Genomic DNA, 14292 nt, shown 5'->3' with positions numbered 1-14292 from the left:
ACCTACATGCAGAGGCAGGGTCAAATGCAAAGCTGAACCCCAGGAGCTGTGCAAACAAAGAAGAGAAAAGGAAATTTCTCCCAGCAGCCTCAGGAGCAGTGGATTAAATCTCCACAATCAACTTGATGTACCCTGCATCTCCGGAATACCTGAATAGACAACGAATCATCCGAAAATTGAGGCGGTGGACTTTGGGAGCAACTGTAGACTTGGGGTTTGCTTTCTGCATCTAATTTGTTTCTGGTTTTATGTTTATCTTAGTTTAGTATTTAGAGCTTATTATCATTGGTAGATTTGTTTATTGATTTGGTTGCTCTCTTCCTTTTTTTTTCTTTTTTTTAGTACAGTTTTTAGCACTTGTTATCATTGGTGGGTTTGTTTTTTGGTATGGTTGCTCTCTTCTTTCTTTCTCTTTTTTACTTTTAATAATATATTTTTTATTTTAATAACTTTATTTTATTTTATTTATTTTCTTTCTTTTTTTTTTTTTTTCTCCCTTTTCTTCTGAGCCATGTGGCTGACAGGGTCTTGGTGCTCCGGCCGGTGTCAGGTCTGAGCCTTGGAGGTGGGAGAGCTGAGTTCAGGACATTGGTCCACCAGACATAATATCAAAGGGTGAAAGCTCTCCCAGAGATCTCCATCTCAATGGTAAGACCCAGCTCCACTCAATGACCATCAAGCTACAGTGCTGGACACCCTATGCCAAACAACTAGAAAGACAGGAACACAACCCCACCCATTAGCAGAGAGGCTGCTTAAAATCATAATAAGTTCACAGACATCCCAAAACACACCACCAGATGTGGTCCTGCCCACCAGAGAGACAAGATCCAGCCTCATCCACCAGAATACAGGCACCAGGCCCCTTCACCAGGACAGACACCAAAAACAACGGGAACTATGAACCTGTAGGCTGCGAAAAGGAGACCACAAACACAGTAAGTTAAGCAAAATGAGAAGACAGAGAAATACACAGCAGATGTAGAAGAAGCAAGGTAAAAACCCACCAGACCAAACAAATGAAGAGGAAGTAGGCAGTCTACCTGAAAAAGAATTCAGAGCAATGATAGTAAAGAAGACCCCAAATCTTGGAAATAGAATGGGCAAAATACAAGAAATATTTAACAAGGACCTAGAAGAACGAAAGAGGAAACAAACAATAATGAAAACCACAATAAATGAAATTAAAAATTCTCTAGAAGGGATCAATAGCAGAATAACTGAGGCAGAAGAATGGATAAGTGACCTGGAAGACAAAATAGTGGAAATAAGTACCACAGAGCAGAATAAAGAAAAAAGAATGAAAAGAATTGAGGACCGTCTCAGAGACCTCTGGGACAATATTAGATGCAACAATATTCGAATTTTAGGGGTCCTAGAGAAGAAGAGAAAAAGAAAAGGGACTGAGAAAATATTTGAAGAGATTATAGTTGAAAATTTCGCTAATATGGGAAAGGAAATAGTCAATAAAGTCCAGGAAATGCAGAGAGTCCCATACAGGATAAATCCAAGGAGAAACACACCAAGACACATATTAATCAAACTATCAAAAAGTACATACAAAGAAAAAGTATTAAAAGCAACAAGGGAAAAGCAACAAATAACATACAAGGGAATCCCCATAAGGTTAACAGCTGATCTTTCAGCAGAAACTCTGCAAGCAAGAAGGGAGTGGCAGGACATATTTAAAGTGATGGAAGGGAAAAACCTGTAACCAAGATTACTCTACCCAGCAAGGATCTCATTCAGATTGGATGAAGAAATTAAAACCTTTACTGACAAGCAAAAGCTAAGAGAATTCAGCACCACCAAACCAGCTTTACAATAAATGTTAAAGGAACTTCTCTAGGAGGGAAACACAAGAGAAGGAAAAGACCTACAATGACAAACCCAAAACAATTAAGAAAATGGTAAAAAGAACATACATATCAATAATTACCTTAAATGTAAATGGATTAATTGCTCCAACCAAAAGACACACACTGGCTGAATGGATACAAAAACAAGACCCATAAATATGCTGTCTACAAGAGACCCACTTCAGACCTAGGGACACATACAGACTGAAATTGAGGGGATGCAAAAAGATATTCCATGTAAATGGAAATCAAAAGAAAGCTTGAGTAGCAATTCTCATATCAGACAAAATAGACTTAAAGACTAAAATAAAGACTATTTAAAATAAAGACTATTTAAAATAAAGACTATTACCAGAGACAAAGATGGACACTACATAATGATCAAGGGATCAATCCAAGAAGAAGACATAACAATTGTAAATATTTATGCACCCAACACAGGAGCACCTCAATACATAAGGCAAATGCTAACAGCCATAAATGGGGAAACCAACAGTAACACAATCATAGTAAGAGACCTTAACACCCCACTTTTACCAAAGGACAGATAATCCAAAATGAAAATAAATAAGGAAACACAAGATTTAAATGACACATTAAACAAGATAGACTTAATTGATATTTATAGGACATTCCATCCAAAAACAACAGAATACATTTTCTTGTCAAGTGCTCATGGAACATTCTCCAGGATAGATAATATCTTGGGTCACAAATCAAGCCTTGGTAAATTTAAGAAAATTGAAATTGTATCAAGTATATTTTCCGACCACAACACTATGAGACTAGATATAAATTACAGGAAAAAATCAGTTAAAAATACAAACACATGGGGGGCTTCCCTGGTGGTGCAGTGGTTGAGAATCTGCCTGCCAATGCAGGGGACATGGGTTCGAGCCCTGGTCTGGGAAGATCTCACATGCCGCGGAGCAACTAGGCCCGTGAGCCACAATTGCTGAGCCTGCGCGTCTGGAGCCTGTGCTCCGCAACAAGAGAGGCCGCGATAATGAGAGGCCCGCACACCGCGATGAAGAGTGGCCCCCGCTTGCCGCAACTAGAGAAAGCCCTCGCACAGAAATGAAGATCCAACACAGCCATAAATAATAAATAAATACATAAATAAATAAAATTAAAAAAAAATACAAACACATGGAGGCTAAACAATACACTACTAAATAACCAAGAGATCACTGAAGAAATCAAAGAGGAAATCAAAAATACCTAGGAACAAATGAAAATGAAAGCATGACGACCCAAAACCTATGGGATGCAGCAAAAGCAGTTCTAAGAGGGAAGTTTATAGCAATACAATCCTACCTCAAGAAACAAGAAACATCTCAAATAAACAACCTAAACTTACACCTAAAGCAATTAGAGAAAGAAGAACAAAAAACCCCCAAAGTTAGCAGAAGGAAAGAAATCATAAAGATAAAATCAGAAATAAATGATAAAGTAATGAAGGAAATGATAGCAAAGATCAATAAAACTAAAAGCTGTTTCTTTGAGAAGAGAAACAAAATTGATAAACCACTAGCCAGACTCATCAAGAAAAAAAGGGAGAAGGGTCAAATTAATAGAATTAGAAATGAAAAAGGAGAAGTAACAACTGACACTGCAGAAATACAAAGGATCATGAGAGATTACTACAAGCAACTCTATGCCAATAAAATGGACAACATGGAAGAAATGGACAAATTCTTAGAAAAGCACAACCTTCTGAGACTGAACCAGGAAGAAATAGAAAATATAAACAGACCAATTACAAGCACTGAAATTGAGACTGTGATTAAAAATCTTCCAACAAACAAAGGCCAGGACCAGATGGCTTCACAGGTGAACTCTATCAAACATTTAGAGAAGAGCGAACACCCATCCTTCTCAAACTCTTCCAAAATATAGCAGAGGAAGGAACATTCCCAAACTCATTCTACGAGGCCACCATCACCCTGATACCAAACCAGACACAGTTGTCACAAAAAAAGAAGACTATAGGCCAATATCACCAATGAACATAGATGCAAAAATCCTCAACAAAATATTAGCAAACAGAATCCAACTGCACATTAAAAGGACCATAAATCATGATCAAGTGGGGTTTATCCCAGGAATGCAAGGATTCTTCAATATACACAAATCAATCAATGTGATACACCATATTAACAAACTGAAGGAGAAAAACCATATGATCTTCTTAATAGATGCAGAAAAAGCTTTTGACAAAATTCAACACCCATTTATGATAAAAACCCTCCAGAAAGTAGGCACAGAGGGAACTTACCTGAACATAATAAAGGCCATATATGACAAACCCACAGCCAACATTGTTCTCAATGGTGAAAAACTGAAACCATTTTGTCTAAGATCAGGAACAAGACAAGGTTGTCCACTCTCACCACTATTATTCAACGTAGTTTTGGAAGTTTTAGCCACAGCAATCAGAGAAGAAAAAGAAATAAAAGGAATCCAAATTGGAAAAGAAGAAGTAAAGCTGTCACTGTTTGCAGATGACATGATACTATATATAGAGAATCCTAAAGACTCTACCAGAAAACTACTAGAGCTAATCAATGAATTTGGTAAAGTAGCAGGGTACAAAATTAATACACAGCAATGTCTTGCATTCCTATACACTAATGATGAAAAATCTGAAAGAGAAATTAAGGAAACACTCCCATTTACCATTGCAACAACAACAAAAAAATACCTTGGAATAAATCTACCTAAGTAGACAAAAGACCTGTATGCAGAAAACTATGACACTGATGAAAGACATTAAAGATGATAGAAACAGATAGAGAGATATACCATGTTTTAGGATTGGAAGAATCAACATTGTGAAAATGACTTTACTACCCAAAGCAATCTACAGATTCAATGCAATCCCTATCAAACTACCAATGGCATTTTTCACAGAACTAGAACCAAAAATTTCACAATTAGTATGGAAACACAAAAGACCCCAAATAGCCAAAGCAATCTTGAGAAAGAAAAACAGCTGGAGGAATCAGGCTCCCTGACTTCAGACTATAGTACAAAGCTACAGTAATCAAGACAGTATGGTACTGGCACAATATAGATAAATGGAACAGGATAGAAAGCCGAGAGATAAACCCATGCACATATGGTCACCTTATGTTTGATAAAGGAGGCAAGAATATACAATGGAGAAAAGACAGCCTCTTCAATAATTGGTGCCGGGAAAACTGGAGAGCTACATGAAAAACAATGAAATTAGAACACTCCCTAACACCATACACAAAAATAAACTCAAAAAGGATTAAAGGCCTAAATGTAAGACCAGACATTATAAAACTCTTAGAGGAAAACATAGGCAGAATACTCTATGACATACATCACAACAAGATCCTTTTTGACCCAGCTCCTAGAGGAATGGAAATAAAAACAAAAATAAACAAATGGAACCTAATGAAACTTAAAAGCTTTTGCACAGCTAAGGAAACCATAAACAAGACGAAAAGACAACCCTCAGAATGGGAGAATATATTTGCAAATGAAGCAACTGACAAAGGATTAATCTCCAAAATATACAAGCAGCTCATGCAGCTCAATATCCAAAAAACAAGCAACCCAATACAAAAATGGGCAGAAGAACTAAATAGACATATCTCCAAAGAAGGTGTACAGACTGCCAACGAACACATGAAAGGATGGTCAACATCACTAATCATTAGAGAAATGCAAATCAAAAGTACAATGAGGTATCACTTCACACTGGTCAGAATGGCCATCATCAAAAAATCTACAAACAATAAATGCTGGAGAGGGTATGGAGGAAAGGGAATCCTCTTGCACTGTTGGTGGGAATGTAAATTGATACAGCCACTATGGAGAACAGTATGGAGGTTCCTTAAAAAACTAAAAATAGAACTACCATACGACCCAGCAATCCCACTACTGGACATATACCCTGAGAAAACCATAATTCAAAAAGAGTCATGTACCACAATATTCATTGCAGCTCTATTTACAATAGCCAGGACATGGAAGCAACCGAAGTGTCCATTGACAGATGAATGGATAAAGAAGATGTGTCACATATATACAATGGAATATTACTCAGATATAAAAAGAAATGAAATTGAATTATTTGTAGTGAGGTGGATGGACCTAGAGTCTGTCATACAGAGTGAAGTAAGTCAGAAAGAGAAAAACAAATACTGTATGCTAACACATATATATGGAATGTAAAAAAAAAAGTTTCTGAAGAACCTAGGGGCAGGACAGGAATAAAGACACAGATGTAGAGAATGGACTTGAGGAAACCGGGAGGGGGAATGGCAAGCTGGGACGAAGTGAGAGAATGGCATGGACATATATACACTACCAAATGTAAAATAGATAGCTATTGGGAAGCAGCCGCAGAGCACAGGGAGATCAGCTCGGTGCTTTGTGACCACCTAGAGGGGTGGGATAGGGAGGGTGGGAGGGAGACTTAAGAGGGAGGAGATATGGGGATATATGTATACCTATAGCTGATTCACTTTGTTGTATAGCAGCAACTAACACAACATTGTAAAGCAGTTATACTCCAATAAAGATGTTAAAAAAAAAAAAAAAGAACCGGCCTCAAAGCTTCAGGCTTGCTTCAGGCCCTTTTCTGGTTATTGGGGCAACATGATTCTTTGGGAAATTCCTCTTCCTGATTGGAAATTATAGTGGCATGTGCCAGTCCAAACAGAAAAAAAAAATGTTTTTTTTCGTATGGTTGGCTGATTTCCAGGATTGCCTTGGATTGTTTAGGTCTGAGTGTCCTGGTTTGTTCTTCTCAGGTGGAATTTGGTACCTGTTACATAAATGTTATACAAAATTATTAATTAATTAATTAATTATTACAAAATTAATAAGTGTAAGAGGAAATTTATGCAGGATACTGCTTTCCAACCAAATAAAACAGTCATAATTTTCAGTGTATCACTTGCGGAGACAATTTTGACATAATGGCGACCATAGTATAAAAGCTATTTTGAATAATGCTCTACATTTCCTTTTGCCCATACTTATACATGTACTTAGTATATAATATTTCATCATTTAAAATTTTCCCACTTTCTTGCCATTTTAAAAACTTTGTATTGAGCTTTTTTGCTTCTTTTGAATAACTTACATTGGATAAATTCCCAGAAGTAGCATTAACTGGATTGAATGAATAGAAGTCCTGTTTCTTTGTACATGTTTCCACTCGGCCTTCCGACAGGATTATGCCAATTTTATATTATGGGTGGGCACATTTGAGTCACCAAAGTCATTGCCTTGCTTTCAGAGAGTATTACCAATGTTGGATCTATGTATGTTGTCCATATTTATTACACAAATGAGTAAATGAGTACCTCATCAGTCAACCTACGTGGCAGGCTAAACATACACGTTCAGCTCCTTTCTCTCTCTCTTATGCTCTGTGGCAGCCATGGGGTATACCACTCATATCTCCCTTCAGGAGAACTGCTTTGAGGATGTAGTTGGTGGAGAGCCTTCAGCTGCCGTACTTCCAGATCTACAATAGTGCTCTCCCAAGGTCATGTTCTCCAGGGGCTAGCCGGTGACTGAACCCAGTGCCTGGTCAGCCCTGCCCTGGGAGGGGCTCCTCTGAGGAGAAATTCTTTTTTATTTTTATTTTTAAATTTATTTTATTTTATTTATTTTATTTATGGCTGTGTTGGGTCTTCGTTTCTATGCGAGGGCTTTCTCTAATTGCGGCAAGTGGGGGCCACTCTTCATCGCGGTGCGCGGGCCTCTCACTATCGCGGCCTCTCTTGTTGCAGAGCACAGGCTCCAGACACGCAGGCTCAGCAGCTGTGGCTCACGGGCCTAGTTGCTCCGCGGCATGTGGGATCTTCCCAAACCAGGGCTCGAACCCGTGTCCCCTGCATTAGCAGGCAGATTCTCAACCACTGCGCCACCAGGGAAGCCCGAGGAGCAATTCTTGTTTTGGGCATCTCCGTGGGCCCGGCTGAGACTTTCTTAGATCTGCAGCCTCAGGCTCCTCCTAACCAATCCGCCTTCTGTCTGTCTCTCCTTTTACAGGTATCAGACCAGCATTGCAGTCTGAAGCCTCTCCCTGCGTACTCCTGCCTACTCCTGCTTCCTCTCACCGCCCTCCATCACAGGCGTTTCCCCTTAATAAATCTTTTCGGGTCTAATTCTGTCTTGGCATTGGCTCTTGGAAGACCCAAGCTGACAAACACCCCACGGATGAGTCCAAATGGCAGTCATTCTTGTAGGATAGATACAAATTGTTTATTGAGTGAATGACAGAGAGATATAAAGAAACAGGAGCTTTGAGGCTGGTAATAAATTGAAGCCCCAGAAGGAGGAAGCCCAACAATTTATGGGGAAGTGATAGTACTTTGAATCCTTGGAGATTCTAGGGGTTATATTGTTGTAGAAATTTTTTGCTTCTTGTTTCGGCAGGTTGTGTGTTTTTCATATGGCTTCTTAGGTTTACGGACAGATGGTGGCACCATGGGCTCTGCCACGAAGAGGCCTTTGACACAGCAGTGTTTGTACCTGTCACACATGAACATTGTTCTTTCCAGGGAGCCGCACTGCAGCCTACAGTGTCCTGGGATCTTGTGCCCACAACTTGTCCCACCCCCACTGGCTGCAAGGGAGAGGAAAAGATGAAGAATTCAAGGTTAGAAACAACAGAGGGACAGTCAAGGGGTTGGGGCTTTTTTTTTGGCCACACTGCGAGGCGTGCGGGATCTTAGTTCTTAATCAGGGATCGAACCCGCTCCCCCTGCCGTGGAAGGGCGGATTCTTAACCACTGGACAGCCAGGGAAGTCCCTAAGGGCTTGGGGCTTTTTATGCTCAGATGTATGCTTGAGGTATCAGGCAAATGAGGCTTGAGAAAGACTCTGAAGAGGAGACAGAATTTCCCTTGATGGATGGCCCCTGGGAACGCTGAAGAGCTCTTTGTCTTTGCCAGTGTCTGCACCTTTGCAGCTAGCTAAGCCCTGTCATTTTGCTATAGTTGGTACCACAGAATGTATGGGTGAAAATGGGGGTTGGGGAGCCAGGTCTTCCTTGTCGGGGAGGAATTTGAACATTTGAATGGGGAATTGGGGCTGTTCTTACTCATCCCACATCTTCTCTTTTAATGGTGTTTCTGCCTCATTTGTTCTCAGGGAATATAAACTCGTCAGTATCAGTCAACCCAGGGCAAAAAAAAAAAAAAAAGTCAAATCATTCTCCAAAAGCATTAAAGGGAAAATAATGGTTGCTACTGACAGGGTATTTTGCATTCATACACCAGGGACCACCTTCTGATCAAATCTGAGGACTTTGTCTCAGCACTCTGTGTCCGCCATGGGCCCACATGCATGCCACAACTGAGAGTTAGCATGCCGCAACTAAGAGTTCTAATGCCAGAACTAAGGAACCCGCCAGCTGCAACTAAGACTGGGTGCAGCCAAATAAAAATAAATAAATAAATAAATATTTTTAAAAAACCAGACTATAGAATATAATAGAACACTATACAGTCATTAGAAATGATTGTAAAGGGTAAAAATATAGGCTACAAAATATACATCTAGTATGATTTAATCTTTGAAAAGAAGCATCTGTTTATATGTCTTTCTCTATATAATGTCTGAGTTTTGGGGGAAAGGTTATGTGCACTTTCATGATTGGAGAAAGAGAAGCTGTTTCTATAGGAATATTACTTTTTGCCTGAGTTTCAATATGAATACTCTCATTGAAACTGAGCAGAACCCTGAGGGGCCCTCCTAGGTACAAAGCCCCTCTGTCCCCCATTTCTTGTTAATGGAAAAAAAAGCTTTAGTTTCCTAGGCCTTTCCTGAATTCCAAAGAGCAGGCACAGGCAGCTGCTAATTTGGGAAGGGAGGGAATGCAGAAACAAAGGAAAAACAGAAAAACTAAAAAAAGTATTGACAATAGTTCAGCAATAAAACAGTCCTAGTTCCTCCTCAAGGGTTATACATATCAATCTAACACATATCTTCGAGTAGTTCTTCGGGAACTAAGACGGACCACACACACTCCCCCAGGTGCCACCCAACACCCCATCCCTGACTCTTTTGTCAATCTTTATTTTGATTAATCTGCCTAACCTCTGTCCCAAGGGATTGTGGGTCAGGTTTCCCATTGTAATATCTGCCTTCCAGCTTTTAAAATTTCTCTAAACTGGGGTAAATGGAGCAGACTTGTTTGGGGTCCTTAATGTTGGGGGACCAGCAGGGGGTTGCTTTGTCTCACCTAGCCTTTGGTGGTGCTGCATTAAAGCCTTGGTTTTAACTCATCAATGTCCATTTTATTCTTTCCATTTCTTTTTTTTTTTTTTTTTTAGTTTATTTATTTATGGCTGTGTTGGGTCTTCGTTTCTGTGCGAGGGCTTTCTCTAGTTGTGGCAAGTGGGGACCACTCTTCATCACGGTGTGCGGGCCTCTCACTATCGCGGCCTCTCTTGTTGCGGAGCACAAGCTCCAGATGAGCAAGCTCAGTAATTGTGGCTCACGGGCCCAGCTGCTCCACGGCATGTGGGATCTTCCCAGACCAGGGCTCGAACCCGTGTCCCCTGCATTGGCAGGCAGATTCTCAACCACTGCGCCACCAGGGAAGCCCCATTCCATTTCTTAATAACCATCTAAAGACTTCCACCTGCTGGGAGGAGTCCCGAGACTCTCCCCTATTCTGTTTCCTCTTTGTTTTCAGGCTATCAGTATTTGCTTTGTTCACCTTATTTCTTAAGAACGCTTTAAAAATTTTAACCTTGTTGGGAAGAGTCCCCAGACTCTCCCCCTCAGCCTCTCCCCATTCTCTTGTTCATTAATCGAATGTTTTTATTATTATCTGTAATACCTATGAGGGGAAACTGAGACAGCAAATTTGAACTGGTTTCTGGTTTTGCAACAAGCTTATATGGGGTGTCCATGTGAAAAGGGCGCCCTTAACCACAACATTTACCGTGACCTGGGCAATCTGCAGGTGAATATCCCAGTCAACATAAAGCCAGTCCCACATGGCTTTCATACAAAGCATATCAGTGGCTTCATCTGGTATTCCACTTGGCATTCACAGGGGGAGGGGACAGTTCTCCCTTCTCAAGGTAAACAGACCTTACTGTGTCTTTTATCCAGTCCACTGGGCTGGCTCTTCCTTCAGGAATAAACTGCTTTGTGTCTGGATCACATATAACCATCTGTGATTACTCTGTTGGGGATGAAAAATAATTTTCCCTCTACCCTTTTCGGTTTTTGGCTGAGACTCTCCCCTGTAATAAAAAACAGATTAACAGGAGAAAAAACACACTGAAGTTTAATAACACATATACCTCCTATATACGTGGGAGGTGTCCAGGAAAACAGAGTAACTCTTGGAAATGGCCCAAGACACCACCTTAAATACCATCTCCAGCTAAGGACCAAAGAAGATGTTGGGAGTGGGGGAAGCCAGTTATGGGAGATTATCAAGCAAAGCACAGTAAACAAGGATAAGGTTGTTGTGCAGATTTAAGTCACTGTCTTTTCCATTGATAAGAATTTCTAGGTTTAGAGTCATCCATCTCTTACTGGTACAGAGAGGGAAACACCCTTACAAATGGTGATTTCCCTTATAAATGTAAACGTCTCTTACAAAAGGGTAACTTCTCAGTTTTCAGAGCTTTTCCTATGTCTGCTGGTTTCTTAAAAATAATCAGCCTAAAGTAATCCTGCCAAAGAGACATTTTGGGGTGGCAAACTCTGCTCCCCTTCAGTTCCATAGTGAGCTGTGGGTCCTTGATCAACCCAAACTTACTCTTCCACTCTGCACCATTCAAAACCAAAGACACAGCTCCTAAGTTAGTATTCTCATAATCCATTTTAGAAGGTTCCTCAGGAAGTTGATAATACTGATTCACAATGAAACAACTCCTTACACTGTAACCCCTGTTTTCAATAGTTGCTTGCTTTTATCCTCCTCCCACCAAGGGATTGAATATTTTGCCTTTCTCTTATTTGTTTTTATTTCCTTATGCAATCAGTGAATGAACTCCCTGGGAATTGGATTTATCTCTAAATTCCACTGATAACTTTTACCTTTAGTAACAGATTGTGGCACAGCTGCTTCTCTATACCATGGGTGACCACACAGCCACCCAGGAATCAAAAGTTCCTCATCCCCTGTCCTTTCATCCTTTCTCTTCCCAAGCCACATGTTTTCATGAACTAGGGCTGTTTTAGTAAATCCCAATTCTGACACCAATTGTGTGTTTTCTAACACCACCAAGCGAATAACTCATTTCTGATACTTTCTACCTGGAGATAGCATCAGGTCTCATAGGTTAAGGGCTCAGTCCCACAAAACCTCCCCTTCCATCCCAGCACATACAAATCACAAGTCCAGGTTGTCACCTGTGCTTCTGACTGACCAGCTATACATCAGAGGTTCCCATGACCCCCTCCTTGTGTTTGAATAATTTGCTAGAGTGGCTCACAGAACTCAGAGAAACATTTTACTTACTAGATTATCAGTTTTTTTCTTTTTTATTAACTAAACCATAACCTTCATTCGGATTTCACCAGCTTTTCTACTAATGTCCTTTACTGTTCCAGGATCCAATCAGGATGGCATTCATTTAGTTGTCATGTCTTCTTCATTTCAATCTGTGACAGTTATTCAGTCTTTCTTTGTCTTTCATGACCTTGAGACTTTTGAAGCAACCTGACCAGTTATTCAGAATGTCCCTTGGTTTGGTTTGTATGATATTTTCTGGTATTGTTTGATATTATACCTAGATTGAAATTATGCATTATTGGGGAGAATACCATAGAAGTAATGTCTCTTCTTAATGTATCATATTGGGGTATATGATATAGATACATCTTATTAGATGTTTACCTTGATCACAAGGTTAAGGTAGTATCTGACAGGTTTCTCCACTGTGTAGTTACTATTTAGTTACTGTTTTTGCCTTTGCAATTAATAATTTTTTTGTTGGGATTGGGAAAGCGATAGTTTGAGACTATGCAAATATCTTGTTTCTTCTTAAACTTGCACCCATTAATTTTAGTATTGATTTGTGGATCATGCCTACAGTGTTTATTACTCTGATGTTCTAATGATGATTTATTTCCCTAATTTCTCCTAAAAGGAGAAATATATAAAAGGATATAACTCAGGAATAACCGGATGGAAAAATGCATAGGGCAAAGTATGTGGGAAGGGGTGCAGAGTTACATGCTCTATGAGTATATTACCTTCCTTGAATCTCCATGTGTTCACCAACTTGGAAGCTCTCTTTCTCTTTTCTTAAACACAGAAATTTATTTTCTCACAGTTCTGGAGGCTGGAAGTCTGAGATCAAGGTGCCAGGATGGTTGGTTTGTGGTGGGAGCTCTCTTCTCACCTTGCAGTGAGCTGCCTTCTCACCATGCCCTTGTGTGGCCTTTCTTTGGTACTCATGCATGGAGAGAGAGCAAGCGAGCCCTCTGGTATCTCTTCTTATATCTATCAGATCAGGACCCTGTCCTTATGACTTCATTTAACCTTAGTTACTTCCTTAGAGGCCCCATCTCCAAATACAGTCACATTGGGGGTTAGGACGTCAACATATGAATTTTGGGGGGACACAAGTATTCAGTCGATAACACCCAGTAAGACCTATTTCAGTTTATCTTATCTCTTTAGCCTCCTTTAATTTGGAATATTTCTACAGCCTTTCTTTGTCTTTTATAACATTGTAATTTTTGAATAATACAGTTCTCCCTATTTTTGCTTTAAGAGAATGTTCCTCATTGTTTTTGTCTGATGTTTCCTTGTGATTGGATTGAGGTTATGCATTCTTAGTCAGCATTTTGTATAGGTGATATCCAATGCAGCAAAAAAAAAAAAAAAAAAGAAAAGAAAAAAAGCAGCAAATAAAACAAAACAAACCTAAGACTTTACTCGCTCTTTTTCTGACCACTGCTTGTCAATGAAAAAAATCTAAGAATTTTTCTTTTCTTTTCTTTTTTTGAGAGTGCTTCATTTATGGTGTGTGTGCTCCCAAAACCCTAGGGTTTCCAGGGAATAAGCATTTTTCACACGGACTTCTGCTAGACTCTCCCTTTTCTTCCTGTGGATGATTTTTAGCTCTAAGTCCAAGGATGTTTCAATTATATTTTTCATTTTGTTGGGTTCAGACCATTGTTATAGCTAATTGAGACTTCTGATTCTACTTGCATATTCACTATTTTTCCAACTCCAGGTAATCATCAAATTTTATAATTGTGCTTATTCTTGCTTTTTAAAAAACACTAACAAAAAAGTGAAATAAAAAATATCCATATAAAGCCCTTTACCATACCTAAAAATTTTTGAGAACCCCATACAGTATTTTTTATAAATTAAAAAATTATTACTTCATTAAAAATTACAATTAATTAAAACAACTGAGAGATCACTGTGTACACTAGCCATTACTTAGAACAT

The sequence above is a fragment of the Eschrichtius robustus genome, chromosome 16 (genome assembly GCF_028021215.1).
Source record: "Eschrichtius robustus isolate mEscRob2 chromosome 16, mEscRob2.pri, whole genome shotgun sequence".
NCBI lineage: Eukaryota > Metazoa > Chordata > Mammalia > Artiodactyla > Eschrichtiidae > Eschrichtius > Eschrichtius robustus.
This window is presented reverse-complemented; position numbering follows the sequence as displayed.